Source organism: Tachyglossus aculeatus, chromosome 13 (assembly GCF_015852505.1).
Source record: "Tachyglossus aculeatus isolate mTacAcu1 chromosome 13, mTacAcu1.pri, whole genome shotgun sequence".
NCBI lineage: Eukaryota > Metazoa > Chordata > Mammalia > Monotremata > Tachyglossidae > Tachyglossus > Tachyglossus aculeatus.
In genome coordinates this window covers 1,644,172-1,658,775 of record NC_052078.1, presented here as the reverse complement: position 1 = coordinate 1,658,775, position 14,604 = coordinate 1,644,172, and the positions used below count along the sequence as shown (strand labels likewise).

Below are 14,604 nucleotides of genomic sequence, written 5' to 3'. Positions count from 1 at the left end.
CCAGAACCGGCTCCTGTCCAGCCTGGAGCGGCCAGTTGGCCTGGAGGGCGGCGGGGGGGGAGGGTGATGGGTCACCCTTGGTTCACAACTTCCCCCCGTGAGGTTTTCCCCGCACCCTCTAACCATCTTCTGACCCCGCTGGTCTGCCCCCATCTCTCATCGCTCACCGTAGCAGGGGGCGATGAGGGTGGGGAGGGGGCCGGCGGGAAGCCGAGCGGCTCTGGGGAAGGGGGCAAGCGGATGAGGAGGGCAGGGGGCCGGATGTGGGCACCGCAGTCTGCAGCGGGGGTGGGTAACCGACACAGCGGGCATTCCGCACCCAAACTATCGAGGATCTCGTATCCCGATCCGAGCCGTCTCCGGTTGGGGCGTTCGGGCGTGGGGGGCGTGGGAGGGGGCTGATCCGAGGGGATCCCCCACACGATAAAACCTTGACACGAGGCTTCCGCCCAGGGGGGCCTGAAGTTGGGCCGGGGGCCCGGAGATCTCGGTCCCGGTCTCGGCTCGGCCTTTTCCCAGCCATTACATCCCTCCTGACCCGATCCCGGGCCCCAGCCCGTCCCTTCACTCGCTCATTCGTTCGATCGTATTGATTGAGCGCTTAGTGCGTGCAGAGCACTGTGCTAAGCCCTTGGGAGAGTCCGACGGAGCAACAAACATTCCCTGCCCGGGCGGAGTTTACGGTCTAGAGCGGGAGACAGATGTTGATATAAATAAATAAATGAGAGATACGGACATGAGCGCTGTGGGGCTGGGAGGGGAGATGAATAAAGGGAGCAAGTCAGGGCGACTCAGAAGGGAGTGGGAGAAGAGGAAAAGGAGGGTTTAGTCAGGGAGGGCCTCTGGGAGGAGGAGATGGGCCTTCGATAAGGCTTCGAAGGGAGGGCGGACGTGTGGGGTGGATAGGTTGTGACCTTGGGGGGTGGGCGTAGTGTGAAGTGTAACGTACGGAAAGTGCGGTTCGGCGGGAGGGTTGTGATGTATCGGTGGTGAGGTGTTGGGTAATAATAACAATAGTAACCGTGGTATTTGTTAAGTGCTTACTCTGTGCCAAGCCTTATCCTTATCTTTAGACTGTGAGCCCACTGTTGGGTAGGGACTGTCTCTATATGTTGCCAACTTGTACTTCCCAAGCGCTTAGTACAGTGCTCTGCACACAGTAAGCGCACAATAAATACGATTGATTGATTGATTATCCGAAGCGCTGGGGTAGATACAAGGAAATAGGATTGGACGTAATCCTTGTCCCTTGTGGGGCTCCCAGTCTTGATCCCCATTTTACAGATGAGGTAACTGCGGCACAGAGAAGTGAAGTGACTTGCCCAAGGTTGCCCAGCAGACAAGTGGCAGAGCCGGGGATTAGAACCCAGGTCCTCTTGACTCCCAAGTCTGGGCTGTAGTCACTAGGATTAAGACTGTGAGCCCCACGTGGGACAACCTGATCGCCTTGTATTCCCCTCCAGCGCTTAGAACAGTGCTTTACACATAGTAAGCGCTTAACAGATGCCATTATTATTATTAGGCCACGCTGTGGGATGTGAATTGTAGTGCCCTGTAGATGCTATATGTGGTGGGTTGGGTGAGTCGCGATGCACTGTATCTGGGGGGATGTTGTGAGGTTTCTAGGTGTGGTGGGTCGTGGGAGTTGTGGTGTGCTGTAGCTGTGTTGTGTCGTGGGAGTCGCGGCGTGCTGTAGGTGTGGCTTGAAGTGTGTTGTGGGAGTTGTGGCACCCTGTAGAGGCAGGGTTAGCTAAGTCGGAGTTGTGGCACACCATAGGAGCAGTGTGTGGTGTGTTGTGGGAGTTGTGGCATGCTGTAAGTGCGGCGTGTGGTCGGTTGGAGTCGAGGCACGCCCGTAAGTGCGGCGTGTGGTGTGTTGTGGGAGTTGTGGTGTGCCGAAGGTGCGGCGAGTGGTGTGTCGGAGCGGTAAGGGCAGTGTCTGGTGTGTTGTGGGAGTTGTGGTACGCCGTAGGTGGTGCCTCAGACCATCCGGAAGCCAAACTGCTTGGCCTAACTCCTTCCTTCCCTCCCTTCCTCCGCCTTCCGTCCATCCGTCCGGTAGGCCGGGGGCCACCAGCGCCACGCAGAGATGATGCGGAGGGGGGTCTGGATTCCATCCGGGCACAGTTTTCCTCAGGGGCCCGGGACCCCCGTTCCCGGCGGGCTCTCGGGGCGCGGGAAGCCATCCGTCCGTCCGTCCCCCCCCGCAGGCCGGCCGCATCGATCAGCTGGAGAAGCAGCGGGGCTCGGTGGAAAGAGCCCCGGCTTTGGAGTCAGGGGTCATGGCTTCAAACCCCGGCTCCGCCAACTGCCAGCTGGGTGACTCTGGGCAAGTCCCTTCACTTCTCTGGGCCTCAGTTCCCTTCTCTGTAAAATGGGGATGAAGACTGTGAGCCGACAACCCGATCAGCTTGGAACCTCCCCAGCGCTTAGAACGGTGCTTTGCACACAGTAAGCGCTTAATAAATGCCATCATTATGATGATGACGAGGATGCCAGCCCCTTCCCGGGCCCCCCCACCTCTCGCCCGTCTGCAGCCCCCCGCGGCGGTCCGCTGGCGTCACGGGAGCCCAGACGATCCCAAGACTTAAGAATGCTGCTACCCCTTGGGGAACGGGGGGTGGGTGGGAGGGAGGGAGGCTGTGGCCCGGGCCGGTGGGCGGGGGGCCGGGGGCCCGGAGAACAGGGTGGTATAGCAGGGGAAAGGCAACCCCACACACCACGGCTACATTCTTCCTGCAGATTCCCCGAGGGGGGAGACATACCTGAGATATCAGAGGAGAGCGAGAGGGAGGGGAGTTGTCTGTTGGAGGGAAATGCCTGCATCCCCCCCCCCCTCCCCAAATAGGAGGGATCGGGGTGAGAGTTCAGGACGAGCTGTTCCGGTGGCGAGGGTGAGGGCTGGCTGGCTGGAGGGGTCGAAGGGCAGCCCCGGCCCGGAGACGGGGATGGAGCGGATCCACTGTTGGGTAGGGACTGTCTCTATATGTTGCCAATTTGTACTTCCCAAGCGCTTAGTACAGTGCTCTGCACACAGTAAGCGCTCAATAAATACGATTGATGATGATGATGATGACCTCTCGACCCCCAGCCCTCCCCCTCGAGGCAGCGAGGCTGCTGGGAAGGCGAGAGACCCAATTGTGGGGAGGGGAAGCCAGGCCGCCCCCCCACCCCGTGACCCCGAAATCCCACTTCCTCCAACGAGTTTTCCCCAGACAGGTGTCCCAGCCCCTGAATAAGGTCTTCCCTTGGGCCGGCTCTAGTGCTCCGCACTTCAGCACGCGTGCCAATCAATCAATCGTATTTATTGAGCGCTTACTGTGTGCAGAGCACTGTACTAAGCGCTTGGGAAGTACAAGTTGGCAACATATGTCGGTGTCTACGTACCTACAGCGCTTGACCGCGATCCTCATCATAACCGTCGTGTTACGCTCTCATTGTGTGTACTAAACGCTGGGGTAGATACAAGGGAAGCGGGTCGGGCACGGTGCCTGTCCCACACCGGGCTCCCAGTCTAAAGGTGAGAGAGCACGGGTATTGAATCCCCGTTTTCCAGATGAGGAAGCTGAGGCCCAGAGAAGAAAGGACTCGCCCAACGTCCTAAAGCAGGCAAGTGGCAGAGCCAGGATTAGAACCCAGGTCCTCCGGCGAAGCAGCGTGGCTCAATGGAAAGAGCCCGGGCTTGGGAGTCAGAGGTCATGGGTTCAAATCCCGACTCCGCCAATCGTCAGCTGGTGACTTTGGGCGAGTCACTTAACTTCTCAGTGCCTCAGTGACCTCATCTGCAAAATGGGGATGAAGACTGCGAGCGCCGCTTGGGACAATCTGGTCGCCTTATATCTTCCCCGGCGCTCAGAACGGTGCTTTGCACATTGTAAGCGCTTAACAAATGCCATCGTTATTATTAATATTTCCACCATGCAGCTCACTTCTCCCCGCTCCCGTTAGAGTGGACGGATTCTGAACTCCCCAAGCATCTAGTACAGTGTTCTTCCTCCCAGAGGAGTTGGGTAGTTCCCGCCGTCACAGATCCTGCAGTAAGTTTAGAGAGGTGAGGTAGGACCGGGGTTGAGGGGTGGGGATTGGGGTCATTTAGTTCTTTCTCAGTCAGCCAGGTGACCTCATCATAGGAGTTCAGAGGCCCTCTCCCCACCCGCCTCCTCTCTGAGAAGACTGTCCTTGATGACTTAATTAATCCTCCCTGCGCGCATCAGGTTAATAGTATTTATTAAGTGCTTACTGCGTGCAGAGCCCTGTATTGAGCGCTGGGAACGAATAAGGAGGGGATTAGGCCCCTGTCCCTAGGGGGGCTCATGATCTAAGCGGGGTGAAGGGATTGGATGTCGCCGAATTCCCCCGGCCCTGGTGACTTTCTATCCCCACGTTCCCCGACTTCCCAAGCGCTTAGTACGGTGCTCTGAACACAGTAAGCGCTCAATAAATACGATTGAATGAATGAAAACCCCACTTGCCCCTTGGAGTGGTCCAAAATTTGACCGGTGGCGGGGACGCAGGGGGGTAAGGGGGGGTCCTGCCAAGGTAGCAGAACTCTGGCGTTGCCACGTGGACAGAGGCAACCTCTGCCTGGGCACGGAGCTTTCTTGTGCCACAAGTTCCTCGAGGTCTTCTTGCTCTATCGAATACTCCCAAGAGCTCAGTACAGTGCTCCGCTCCCAGAAGCGCTCAGTATCGACTCATTTCCAATCCCGAATCCTTTCGCGGCCCAGAGTCCACGGCCGTGGGGGACCGAGGGGGTCTCCCGGCACTCCGCCTGAGTGGCAGGGGAAAAGCAGCGTGGCTCCGTGGAAGGAGCCCGGGCTTTGGAGTCAGAGGTCGTGGGTTCAAATCCCGGCTCCGCCAATTGTCAGCTGTGGGACTTTAGGCAAGTCACTTCACTTCTCTGGGCCTCAGTTCCCTCATCTGTAAAATGGGGATGAAGACTGTGAGGCCCCCGTGGGACAACCTGATCACCTTGTAACCTCCCCAGCACTCAGAACAGTTATTTGCACATAGTAAACACTTAATAAATGCTATTATTATTATTATTATTATTGTTATTATTATTATTATTATTATTCTGGGACGGTGAGTTGGAAGAGTTTCCCAGAAGTCTGGCAAGAGGGGAGGCCTGAGCAGGGGGGTCTTCTGGAGTGCCCAAAAGAGGCCCTCATCCATTTAGTCCATCAGTTGCTCCATCTGGAATCGACTGAGTGCTCAGAAATGGGTTGAGGGTTTGGTAGAACGTCAAAGCAAGGCTTTTCGACCCTGCCCTAGAGAAGTTTACAGTCTAATACCTGCCGAGCACTGTACTGAGCGCTATGGAGAGCACCATTGAGTTTCCCTGCCCTTGAGAAGCATGTGCAGAGAGCACTATCCTGGGCTCTTGGGAGCACATATTATCAGACACGATCCCTGGTGGGCAGGGAATATGTTTATTGCTCTATCATACTCCCCCAAGCACTTAGTGCAGTGCTCTGCACACGGAAAGCACTCCACAGGTATGATCAACTGACTCAATAATAATAATAATAATGGCATTTGTTAAGCGCTTACTATGTGCGAAGCACTGTCCTAAGCGCTGGGGTGGATACAAGTTGATCAGGTTGTGCCACGGCGGGGCTCACATTAATCCCCATTTTCCAGATGAGGGAACTGAGGCCCAGAGAAGTGAAGTGACTTGCCCAAAGTCACCCAGCTGACACGCGGCGGAGCCGGGATTAGAACCCATGACCTCTGTCTCCCAAGCCCAGGCTCTTTCCACTGAGCCACACTGCTTCGCGACTCAAGAAGCTGACGGTCTTCGTTCAGAGTGCTGTGCCAGCCACAGTCCTGCCCGGGCTTTGTGACTTTGCTGTCCCGGGGAACCACCTCTCCGTAATAATAATAATGATAATGATGGCATTTATTAAGCGCTGACTATGTGCAAGGCACCGTTCTAAGCGTCCGTACCACCGGCGGGGCCGGGCCCCAGGAAAAGCGGGGTGCCGGCCGGAATCCGCCGGACTCTAGCCAGGCCGGACCGCCCGGATGGGTGGGTTCCTCGAGACCCCAGGGGGATTTTCCCCTCTCTCTGATCCCCAACCGGGTCCTCTGTCGTCACGGCGACCGGATCCTGAAACCATCTCTGGTCCGTGTCTTGGACCCGCCGGGCCCCCTGCCACCCCAGGCCCCGGTGGTCGTCGGGGGGAGGCTGGGGTGGGGGTGGGGGGTGGGAGGACTGGAGCCCAGGTGCTCTGGCCCGCTCCCATGGGAGAGGGGGGAGACAAGAGGGAGCCGGCCCGCCCGCCCTCCATGACTCAGAGCTGAAGAATTGGGCCTGGGGGTGCGAGTGTGTGTTTGTGTGTGTGTGTGTGTGTGTGTGTGTGTGTGTGTGTGTGTGTGAGCATGTGTGTCTCTGTCTTCAGATGGGATCTCTGACCCTCTCCTCTGATCCGCCACCCCCCGCCCCCCAGTCTGGCATCTGCTCCTGAATGGGGCGGGACGGGCAGGTCGGGGGAGAGCGTTAGGGTGGTCCCTTAAGGTCAAGCCCAGGCCCACAAGGTGGGTGGCTCCGGATCATCATAATAATAATGGTATTTGTTAAGCGCTTACTATGTGCAGAGCACTGTTCTAAGTGCTGGGGAGGTTACAAGGTGGTCAGGTTGCCCCCCCGGGGGGGGCCTCACAGTTTTAATCCCCATTTTCCAGATGAGGGAACTGAGACACAGAAAAGTGAAGTGACTTGCCCAAAGTCACCCAGCTGACAGCTGGAGGAGCCGGGATTTGAACCCATGACCTCTGACTCCAAAGCCCGGGCTCTTTCCACTGAGCCACGCTGTTTCTCTGGAAATCAGTTCCCCATCCCCATCGACCCCCCCTCGCCCCTCTGGCCCCACCCCTCAGCAGACCCCATCTGGGGAAGGTGAGGCAGCAGGGTGGGGCTGGGTTCTGTGCCCCCCCTGCCCCCCTTAGGCCCAGCTGTGCTGGATGAGCAGTCCCCCCACCCCCAGCCCACCCCAATTTGGTGCCTGATGGCCCATCCCCCTGCTCTCCCACCCATCTACGCTTCCTCGAGACCCTCCTGCCCTTGCAGGGCAAAGGCGTAGGCCTCTCCTCCAAGGGTGGGCTTCCGGGGTCTTTCGGTGGGGAAGAGCACAGGGGCTAGGGATGTGTGTTGGGGGGGGTTGGGGGGTGAGGCAAATTTGTACCCCCTCCCCAGCTGGAGGCAAGGTGAAACTGTAGCAGGAGGGATCCGGAAGAGCCGGAAAGCAGAATTTTGCGGTGAAGGGGGATGGAGAAGTTTAGGAACCGGCGGAGTATTCCGGGTTAGTCCCGGCCCGGGGCAGGGGGCTGGACCGGATGACCCTGGAGTTTGACACCGCTGTCGTCCTGGGAGATCCATCCGGGGTGGGGATGGGGTCGGCCCGGGGGTCTTCCCCGGTCGGGGAGCCGACGGTCCAGGCGCCCAGAGGCCCCCCTCGGTCGGGGGTGGCAGGGTGGCAGTCGACGGGAGAGGGGACTCTGGTTCGGGTGAGGAACCCACTCCCACCCCATGACTAACCAGACCCCAGGAAGAGCCCGTTTTCCAGGAGGACTGTAACTGTCTTCTTCCAGGGGTTGGGGGGCTGGCTGGGAGGACCTGAGGCGGGGTCTCTCCCTTTCTCTGGGTGCCTGGCTGGACCTCCATAATAATAATAATAATAATAATGGCATTTATTAAGCACTTACTATGTGCAAAGCACTGTTCTAAGCAGTGGGGAGGTTACAAGGTGGTCAGGTTGTCCCACGAGGGGCTCCCAGTCTTCATCCCCATTTTCCAGATGAGGGAACTGAGGCCCAGAGAAGTGAAGCGACTTGCCCAAAGTCACACAGCTGACAAGTGGGGGAGACGGGATTTGAACCCATGACCTCTGACTCCAAACCCCGGGCTCTTTCCACCGAGCCACGCTGCTTCCCCATCTCTGGCCTATCTCCCTGTCTCTGTCTGTCTCAGTCTGTCTCCTTCAGTAGCTTCACTCATGTGCCTTCCCAGCTGCTTAATATGGTGCTATAATAATAATAATAATGTTGGTATTTGTTAAATGCTTACTATGTGCCAAGCACTGTTCTAAGTGCTGGGATAGATGCAAGGTGATCAGGTTGTCCCACTTGGGGCTCACGATCTTGATCCCCATTTTACAGACGAGGTCACTGAGGCCCAGAGAAGTGAAGTGCCTCGCCCAAAGTCACCCAGCTGACAAATGGTGGAGCGGTATTAGAACCCACGTCCTCTGACGCCCAAGCCCGGGCTCTTTCCAGCAATAATAATAATTGTTAAGCGCTTACTATGTACAAAGCACTGTTCTAAGCACTGGGATAGATACAAGATGATCAGGTTGTCCCACTTGGGGCTCACAATCTTGATCCCCATTTTACAGATGAGGTCACTGAGGCCCAGAGAAGTGAAGTGACTCACCCAAAGTCACCCAGCTGACAAATGGTGGAGCGGAATTAGAACCCATGTCCTCTGACTCCCAAGCCAGGGCTCTTTCCGGTAATAATAATAATTGTTAAGCGCTTACTATGTACAAAGCACTGTTCTAAGCGCTGGGGGGGTGGGGATACAAGGTGATCAGGTTGTCCCACGTGGGGCTCACAGTCTTCATCCCCATTTTACAAACGAGGTCGCTGAGGCTCAGAAAAGTTAAGTGACTTGCCCAAGGTCACACAGCAGACATGTGGCGGAGCCAGGATTTGAACCCACGACCTCGGACTCCCAAGCCGGGGCTCTTTCCACTGAGCCATGCTGCTTCTCTACGAAGGCACTTACTAGGCACCCAACACTATACTAAGAAGTGGGGCACTGTAGTCAATAAATACTATTGACTGATCGCCCGGAACTGTCGCTATCTTTCTGTTTCTGTCTCTCCAGTAGCCTCACCCCACCTCCCCTGGGGAGGAGGAGGAGGAGGAAGAGCCCAACCCCCTCTCTTCTCCTCTTCCTCCTCCTCCCCATCTTCCCCTTTCTCCCCACATCTCCCCCCACCCCGCCCCCCGGCCCCCGGCTCGGGCCCTCCCGGCCTCCAGCTGTCCGTGGAGCTGAGAAGTGACCTGTCGTCATGGTGGACGGGACAAGTTCTTAATGAGGTCGGGCAGACTGACGGACCCACTGATGGAGAAGCGGGACCCGAAACCGTCCCGCTTCGGAAACAGGTTCAGCCCCGAGCCCGTGGTGAGGTCTTCCCCGACGGCGGGGGGCTTGGGGAGGCGGGGGTCCCGATGGGGTTTCTGCTCTGGTTAATCAGTCTGATTGGATCGGGGTCACTGGGGCGCCTAATAATGTCAAAGGTCGCGCCGGCCCGATTCTGCAGTCGGCGGCTGCTCCTTTCGGGGCCTGCGGGGCGGCCTTGTTGATGGGGAGAGAATAGGGTCCGCTCCGGGTGTGTTGTTGTGGGATTTTGTGTGTGTGTGTGTGTGTGTGTGTGAGAGAGACCCACCGACTACAGCTCGCCCTGCTCTGGCCGGCGGGGTTGGATGGGTCGGCGGGCTTCCGGGCGGCTCCAGAGGCAAAGTTATTCCCTGGCAGGTGGGCCACAGGGCACCCCTGCCACACACATACTCACACAACAGCCACACACCCCTTCTCTTCACACCTCCTAGGGCGTGCCAACTGGGAGGGCAACGCGGCCATCCCCCTGCCTCTGCACGGCATGCCCGAGCTCCCCTTGCCACCCAGCGGGCACCCATCCTGTCGCGGAAGCGGCCCGCCAAGGCGGAGGCGGGGAGGTGGGTTGGGGGACAGGGGGATGGCGGGACGGGACGGGGGCCCGGCCTGTGGTCTGACTCAGGACAGGCTTTGACTCCTCCAAATCAGCTCGGCTGGAGGCAGGGGATGGGCTGGGGGTGGTTTCTCCCCCTCCCCGCCCCTGGCCTCTCCCTGCCCTCCAGGGGCTGCCAGTCTGAAGGGGAGACAGGGGACACAGACGCGCACACACACCCGTCTGGGCCTGGGATTCCTGGAGGGAACTGGACTGTGAGCCCCACGTGGGATAACTTGATCACATTGTATCCCCCCCAGCGCTTAGAACAGTGCTTTGCACATAGTAAGCGCTTAACAAATGCCGTCATTATTATTATTATTATCCCCCAGCCCCTGGCCCGGAGGGTCTCAAACAAGGGACCTCGGTGGATAGGGTAGGGCAGGCGGGTACCGCAACCCCCCCAATCTCTGGATCCTCCCCAGCCTCCTCGCCACTCGGGCCCGGTTTCCATAGCAACCGCCTCCGCCGGCGGGCGTCCACTCGGGAGTGAGGCCTGGGTTCTGGGCCCGGCCCGCTGGGTGACCTCGGGCGAACCTCTCCCCTCTCCGGGCCTCGGTACGGAGAAGCAGCGTGGCTCAGCGGAAAGAGCCCGGGCTTTGGAGTCAGAGGTCACGGGTTCAAATCCCGGCTCCGCCAGTTGTCAGCTGGGTGACTTTGGGCAAGCCGCTTCACTTCTCTGGGCCTCGGTGACCTCATCCGGAAAATGGGGATGAAGACCGTGAGCCCCCCGTGGGACAAACCGATCACCTTGTAACCTCCCCAGTGCTTAGAACAGTGCTTTGCACATCATAAGCGCTTAATAAAATACCATTAATATTATTATTACGATGGTTTTGCCCGCTCTCCGACCCTCTCCGACCGGGGGCCCCGTGGTCTTCCCACCACCCCCAGCGCCCCCAAATCCCCCAACTCCCTTCTGCTTCCCCGGGATGGGCCTCCCCATTGTACAGGTGGGAAAGCGGGGGCCCAGAGAGGTTAGGCCGTTTTGGCAAGGTCACGCAGCGTGCCACAGGTGGGGGTGGGAGGAGTCCGGCTCTGCCCTCTGCCATCACAACCGTCCGTTAATTGGTTTAATGAGTTAATTAAAGAAAAGGTAGCTCGCCGCTGGCAACGGGGGGCAGAGGGGGGTGTCGGGGGTCTCCAAAGGGAGAGCTTTAGGTGTCCGTCCAGCCGGCCGCCTCTGCTGATCGGTGGCCCTCTTCCTTCGCGTCCGGGTCACTTACGGGCCTCGGGTCGCCCCTCCTACCCCTATTCCCGGGGCCGCCAGAGTCAGTGGACCCCAAAACCGGAGAGAGACCCCTATCCCGCCGCCAATTCCTCCTCAGACTTTTCCCCGCGGCCTCCTTTCTCTCCAAGGCTCTCGACCCCCATCGGCAGACCCACTCCTCTCCCGGAGGAGCCCCCTTCCCGCTGCCTCTCGGCGTTCATTCATTCACTCAATCGTATTTATTGAGCGCTTACTGTGTGCAGAGCACTGGACTAAGCGCTTGGGAAGTCCAAGTCGGCAACGTCTAGAGACGGTCCCTACCTGACAACGGGCTCACGGTCTAGAAGGGGGAGACAGACGCCAAAACAAAACACGTGGACAGGTGTCAAGCCGTCGGAATAAATAGAAATAAAGCTAGAGGCACATGAGTAACACAATAAATAGTAAATGCAGACAAGTAAAATAAATGGAGTGATAAATCTGTACAAATATATATACAGGTGCTGTGGGGAGGGGACAGAGAAGCAGCGTGGCTCAGTGGAAAGAGCCCGGGCTTTGGAGTCAGAGGTCATGGGTTCAAATCCCGGCTCCCCACTTGTCCGCTGTGTGACTTTGGGCGAGTCACTTCACTTCTCTGGGCCTCAGTTCCGTCATCTGTAAAATGGGGATTAAGACTGTGAGCCCCATGTGGGACGACCTGATCACTTTGTAACCTCCCCAGCGCTTAGAACAGTGCTTTGCACATAGCAAGCGCTTAACAAATGCCATCGTTATTATTAAGGAGGTAGGGCGGGGGGGATGGGGAGGAGGAGAGGAGAAAGGGGGGTTCAGTCTCAGGCAATCAATCGTATTTATTGAGCGCTTACTGTGTGCGGAGCACTGTACTAAGCGCTTGGGAAGTACAAGTTGGGAACATCTAGAGACGGTCGCTACCCGACAGCGGGCTCACAGTCTAGAAGGCCTCCCCGGGGTCACTCGGTCCAGCCCCGCGCCTCCAGACCGTCCCCTCCGCCGCCGTCCCCAAGGAGGGCGGCCGCAGGGTCCCGGGCCCGAGACGGGGAGAGCCGCCGTCCCTTCCCAGCGGCTTCGACGGCAGGGCGACAGCCTGCCCACTGTCCGCCCGGACGCCGCGACTTTGACTCGTCCGTTTCGTCTTTCCAGTTGGCTCCGACGACCCCGCACGGGGCTCCCCCCGGGCCCTCCGGCGCGCCGGCGGAGCCCCTCGGCCGGGTGTCCCAGGATCCAGGTTGCGACCTCTGACCCCCGGATGAGAAATGGTTGCCATTTAGGATGTGTCGGGAGCACTGCGCTTTTCTTCGCCTACATGTTCTTACTTGCCGGGGGAGCCGGGCTTCCCCTCCTCCCGGTATATCATTAACTCCCAGAAAAGCTCACTGCAGAAAGGGTTTTCAGGGACCTCAGCCTGTGCCCCGCTGGGCCTACTCGGAACACAATATCCCAGCTACCATGAGATTAAGCTAAAGAGAAAAGTGAAAATGCTTTTCACGATTCACACGCCCTTTAGATTGTTTTATTAAACCATTTCTATAGAGTCCCCCCATCCCTCACCCGTGGGGCTCGAGGTGCGCATAGTTCCAGGTTGCTATGACTTGGGAGTGTTCGGCACTAATCACTGGCGTGGGGGAAATTCATATCAAATATCTGGGCACATTGACAGGCTAACATGGCGTGACGCGCCGGACACAAAGCCAGATTCATTCACCTCAGCGGGGTTGCGGGGATGGTCTGCCCTGAGCCGTCGGGGGCTCTGCCAGAGAGCGGCCGCCCTCACGTCCCCCTCCCCGTCCCCGCGTCCCCCCCGGTTCTTCGTTCCTCAACTCCCCCCGTGGGCTTCCCATCTCCCTGTCCCCCCCGAGTCCCTAAATCATAATGATAATAACGTCGGTATTTGTTAAGCGCTTACTATGTGCCGGGCACCGTTCATTCATTCGTCCGTTCGGTCGTACTGATCGAGCGCCGACTGTGTGCGGAGCACTGGACTAAAGCGCTTGGGAAGGACGGGTTGGCAACCGTTCGAAGCGCGGGGTAGATGCGAGGGGATCAGATCGTCCCACGGGGAGCTCACGGGGTTATCCCCATTTTACAGGTGAGGGAACTGAGGCACAGAGGATAATTATAATGATGATGATGGCATTTGTTAAGCGCTTACTATGTGCAAAGCACCGTTCTAAGCGCTGGGGGGGATGCAAGGGGATCAGGTTGTCCCACGGGGGGCTCACAGTCTTCATCCCCATTTTAGAGTTGAGGGAACTGAGGCACAGAGAATAATAATAATGATGATGATGATGGCATTTGTTAAGCGCTTACTATGTGCAAAGCACCGTTCTAAGCGCTGGGGGGGGGATGCAAGGGGATCAGGTTGTCCCACGGGAGGCTCACAGTCTTCATCCCCATTTTACAGTTGAGGGAACTGAGGCACAGAGAATAACAATAATGATGATGATGATGGCATTTGTTAAGCGCTTACTATGTGCAAAGCACCGTTCTAAGCACTGGGGGAGATGCAAGGGGATCAGGTTGTCCCATGGGGGGCTCACAGTGTTATCCCCATTTTACAGATGAGGGAACTGAGGCACAGAGAATAATAATGATAATGATGATGGCATTTCTTAAGCACCTACTATGTGCCAAGCACTGTTCTAAGCACTGGGGGGGATACAAGGTGATCAGGTTGTCCCACGTGGGGCTCACAGTCTTCATTCCCATTTGACAGATGAGGGACCTGAGGCTCAGAGAAGTGAAGTGACTTGCCCAAAGTCACACAGCTGACAGGCGGAGCCGGGATTAGAACCCATGACCTCCGGCTCCCAAGCCCAGGCTATTTCCACTGAGCCACGCTGCTTCTCTTAAATGGTATTTGTTAAGCACATACTATGTGCCAGACACTGCATTATGCTTTGGAGTATTAATCCCCATTTTACATATGAGGTAAGTGAGGCACAGAGAAGTGAAGTGACTTGCCCAAGGTTACACAGCAGGAATTAGGAGGTGGAATTAGAACCCAGATCCTTCTGACTCCTAGGCCCATGCTCTAATCCACTAGGCCACGCTGCTTCTCCAGAGAAGCTAAGTGACTTGGCCAAGGTCACACAGCTGACAAATGGCGGAGCCGGGATTAGAACCCACGACCTCCGACTCTTGAGCCCGGGCTCTTTCCACTGAGCCACGCTGCTTTTTGATTTGAAATCCCCCTGCCCCCCGGTCCTCCCCATCTCTGCGTCCCCCCCATCCCCCGGTCCCTTCGTCCCCCACCTCCCCTCCCCTTGAGAAGCAGCGTGGCTCAGTGGAAAGAGCCCGGGCTTTGGAGTCGGAGGTCATGGGTTCAAATCCCACCTCTGTCACTTGTCAGCTGGGTGACTCTGGGCAAGTCACTTCACTTCTTTGGGCCTCAGTTACCTCATCTGTAAAATGGGGGTTAAGACTGTGAGCCCCCCATGGGACAACCTGATCACTTTGTAACCTCCCCAGCGCTTAGAACAGTGCTTTGCGCTTAATAAATGCCATCATCATTATTATTATCATTATCTGGGCCTCAGTTCCCTCATCTGTAAAATGGGGATGAAGACTGTGAGCCCCCCGTGGGACAACCTGATCACT

General features: G+C 57.4%; 1 protein-coding gene across 1 annotated transcript in view; it reads left to right on the top strand.

Annotated features, from left to right (window-relative positions):
* The window catches only part of WNT3A (Wnt family member 3A), an 85,094-nt gene that overhangs the window by 43,427 nt on the left and 27,063 nt on the right, over window positions 1–14,604 (top strand). The gene's annotated exons all lie outside the window — the stretch shown is intronic.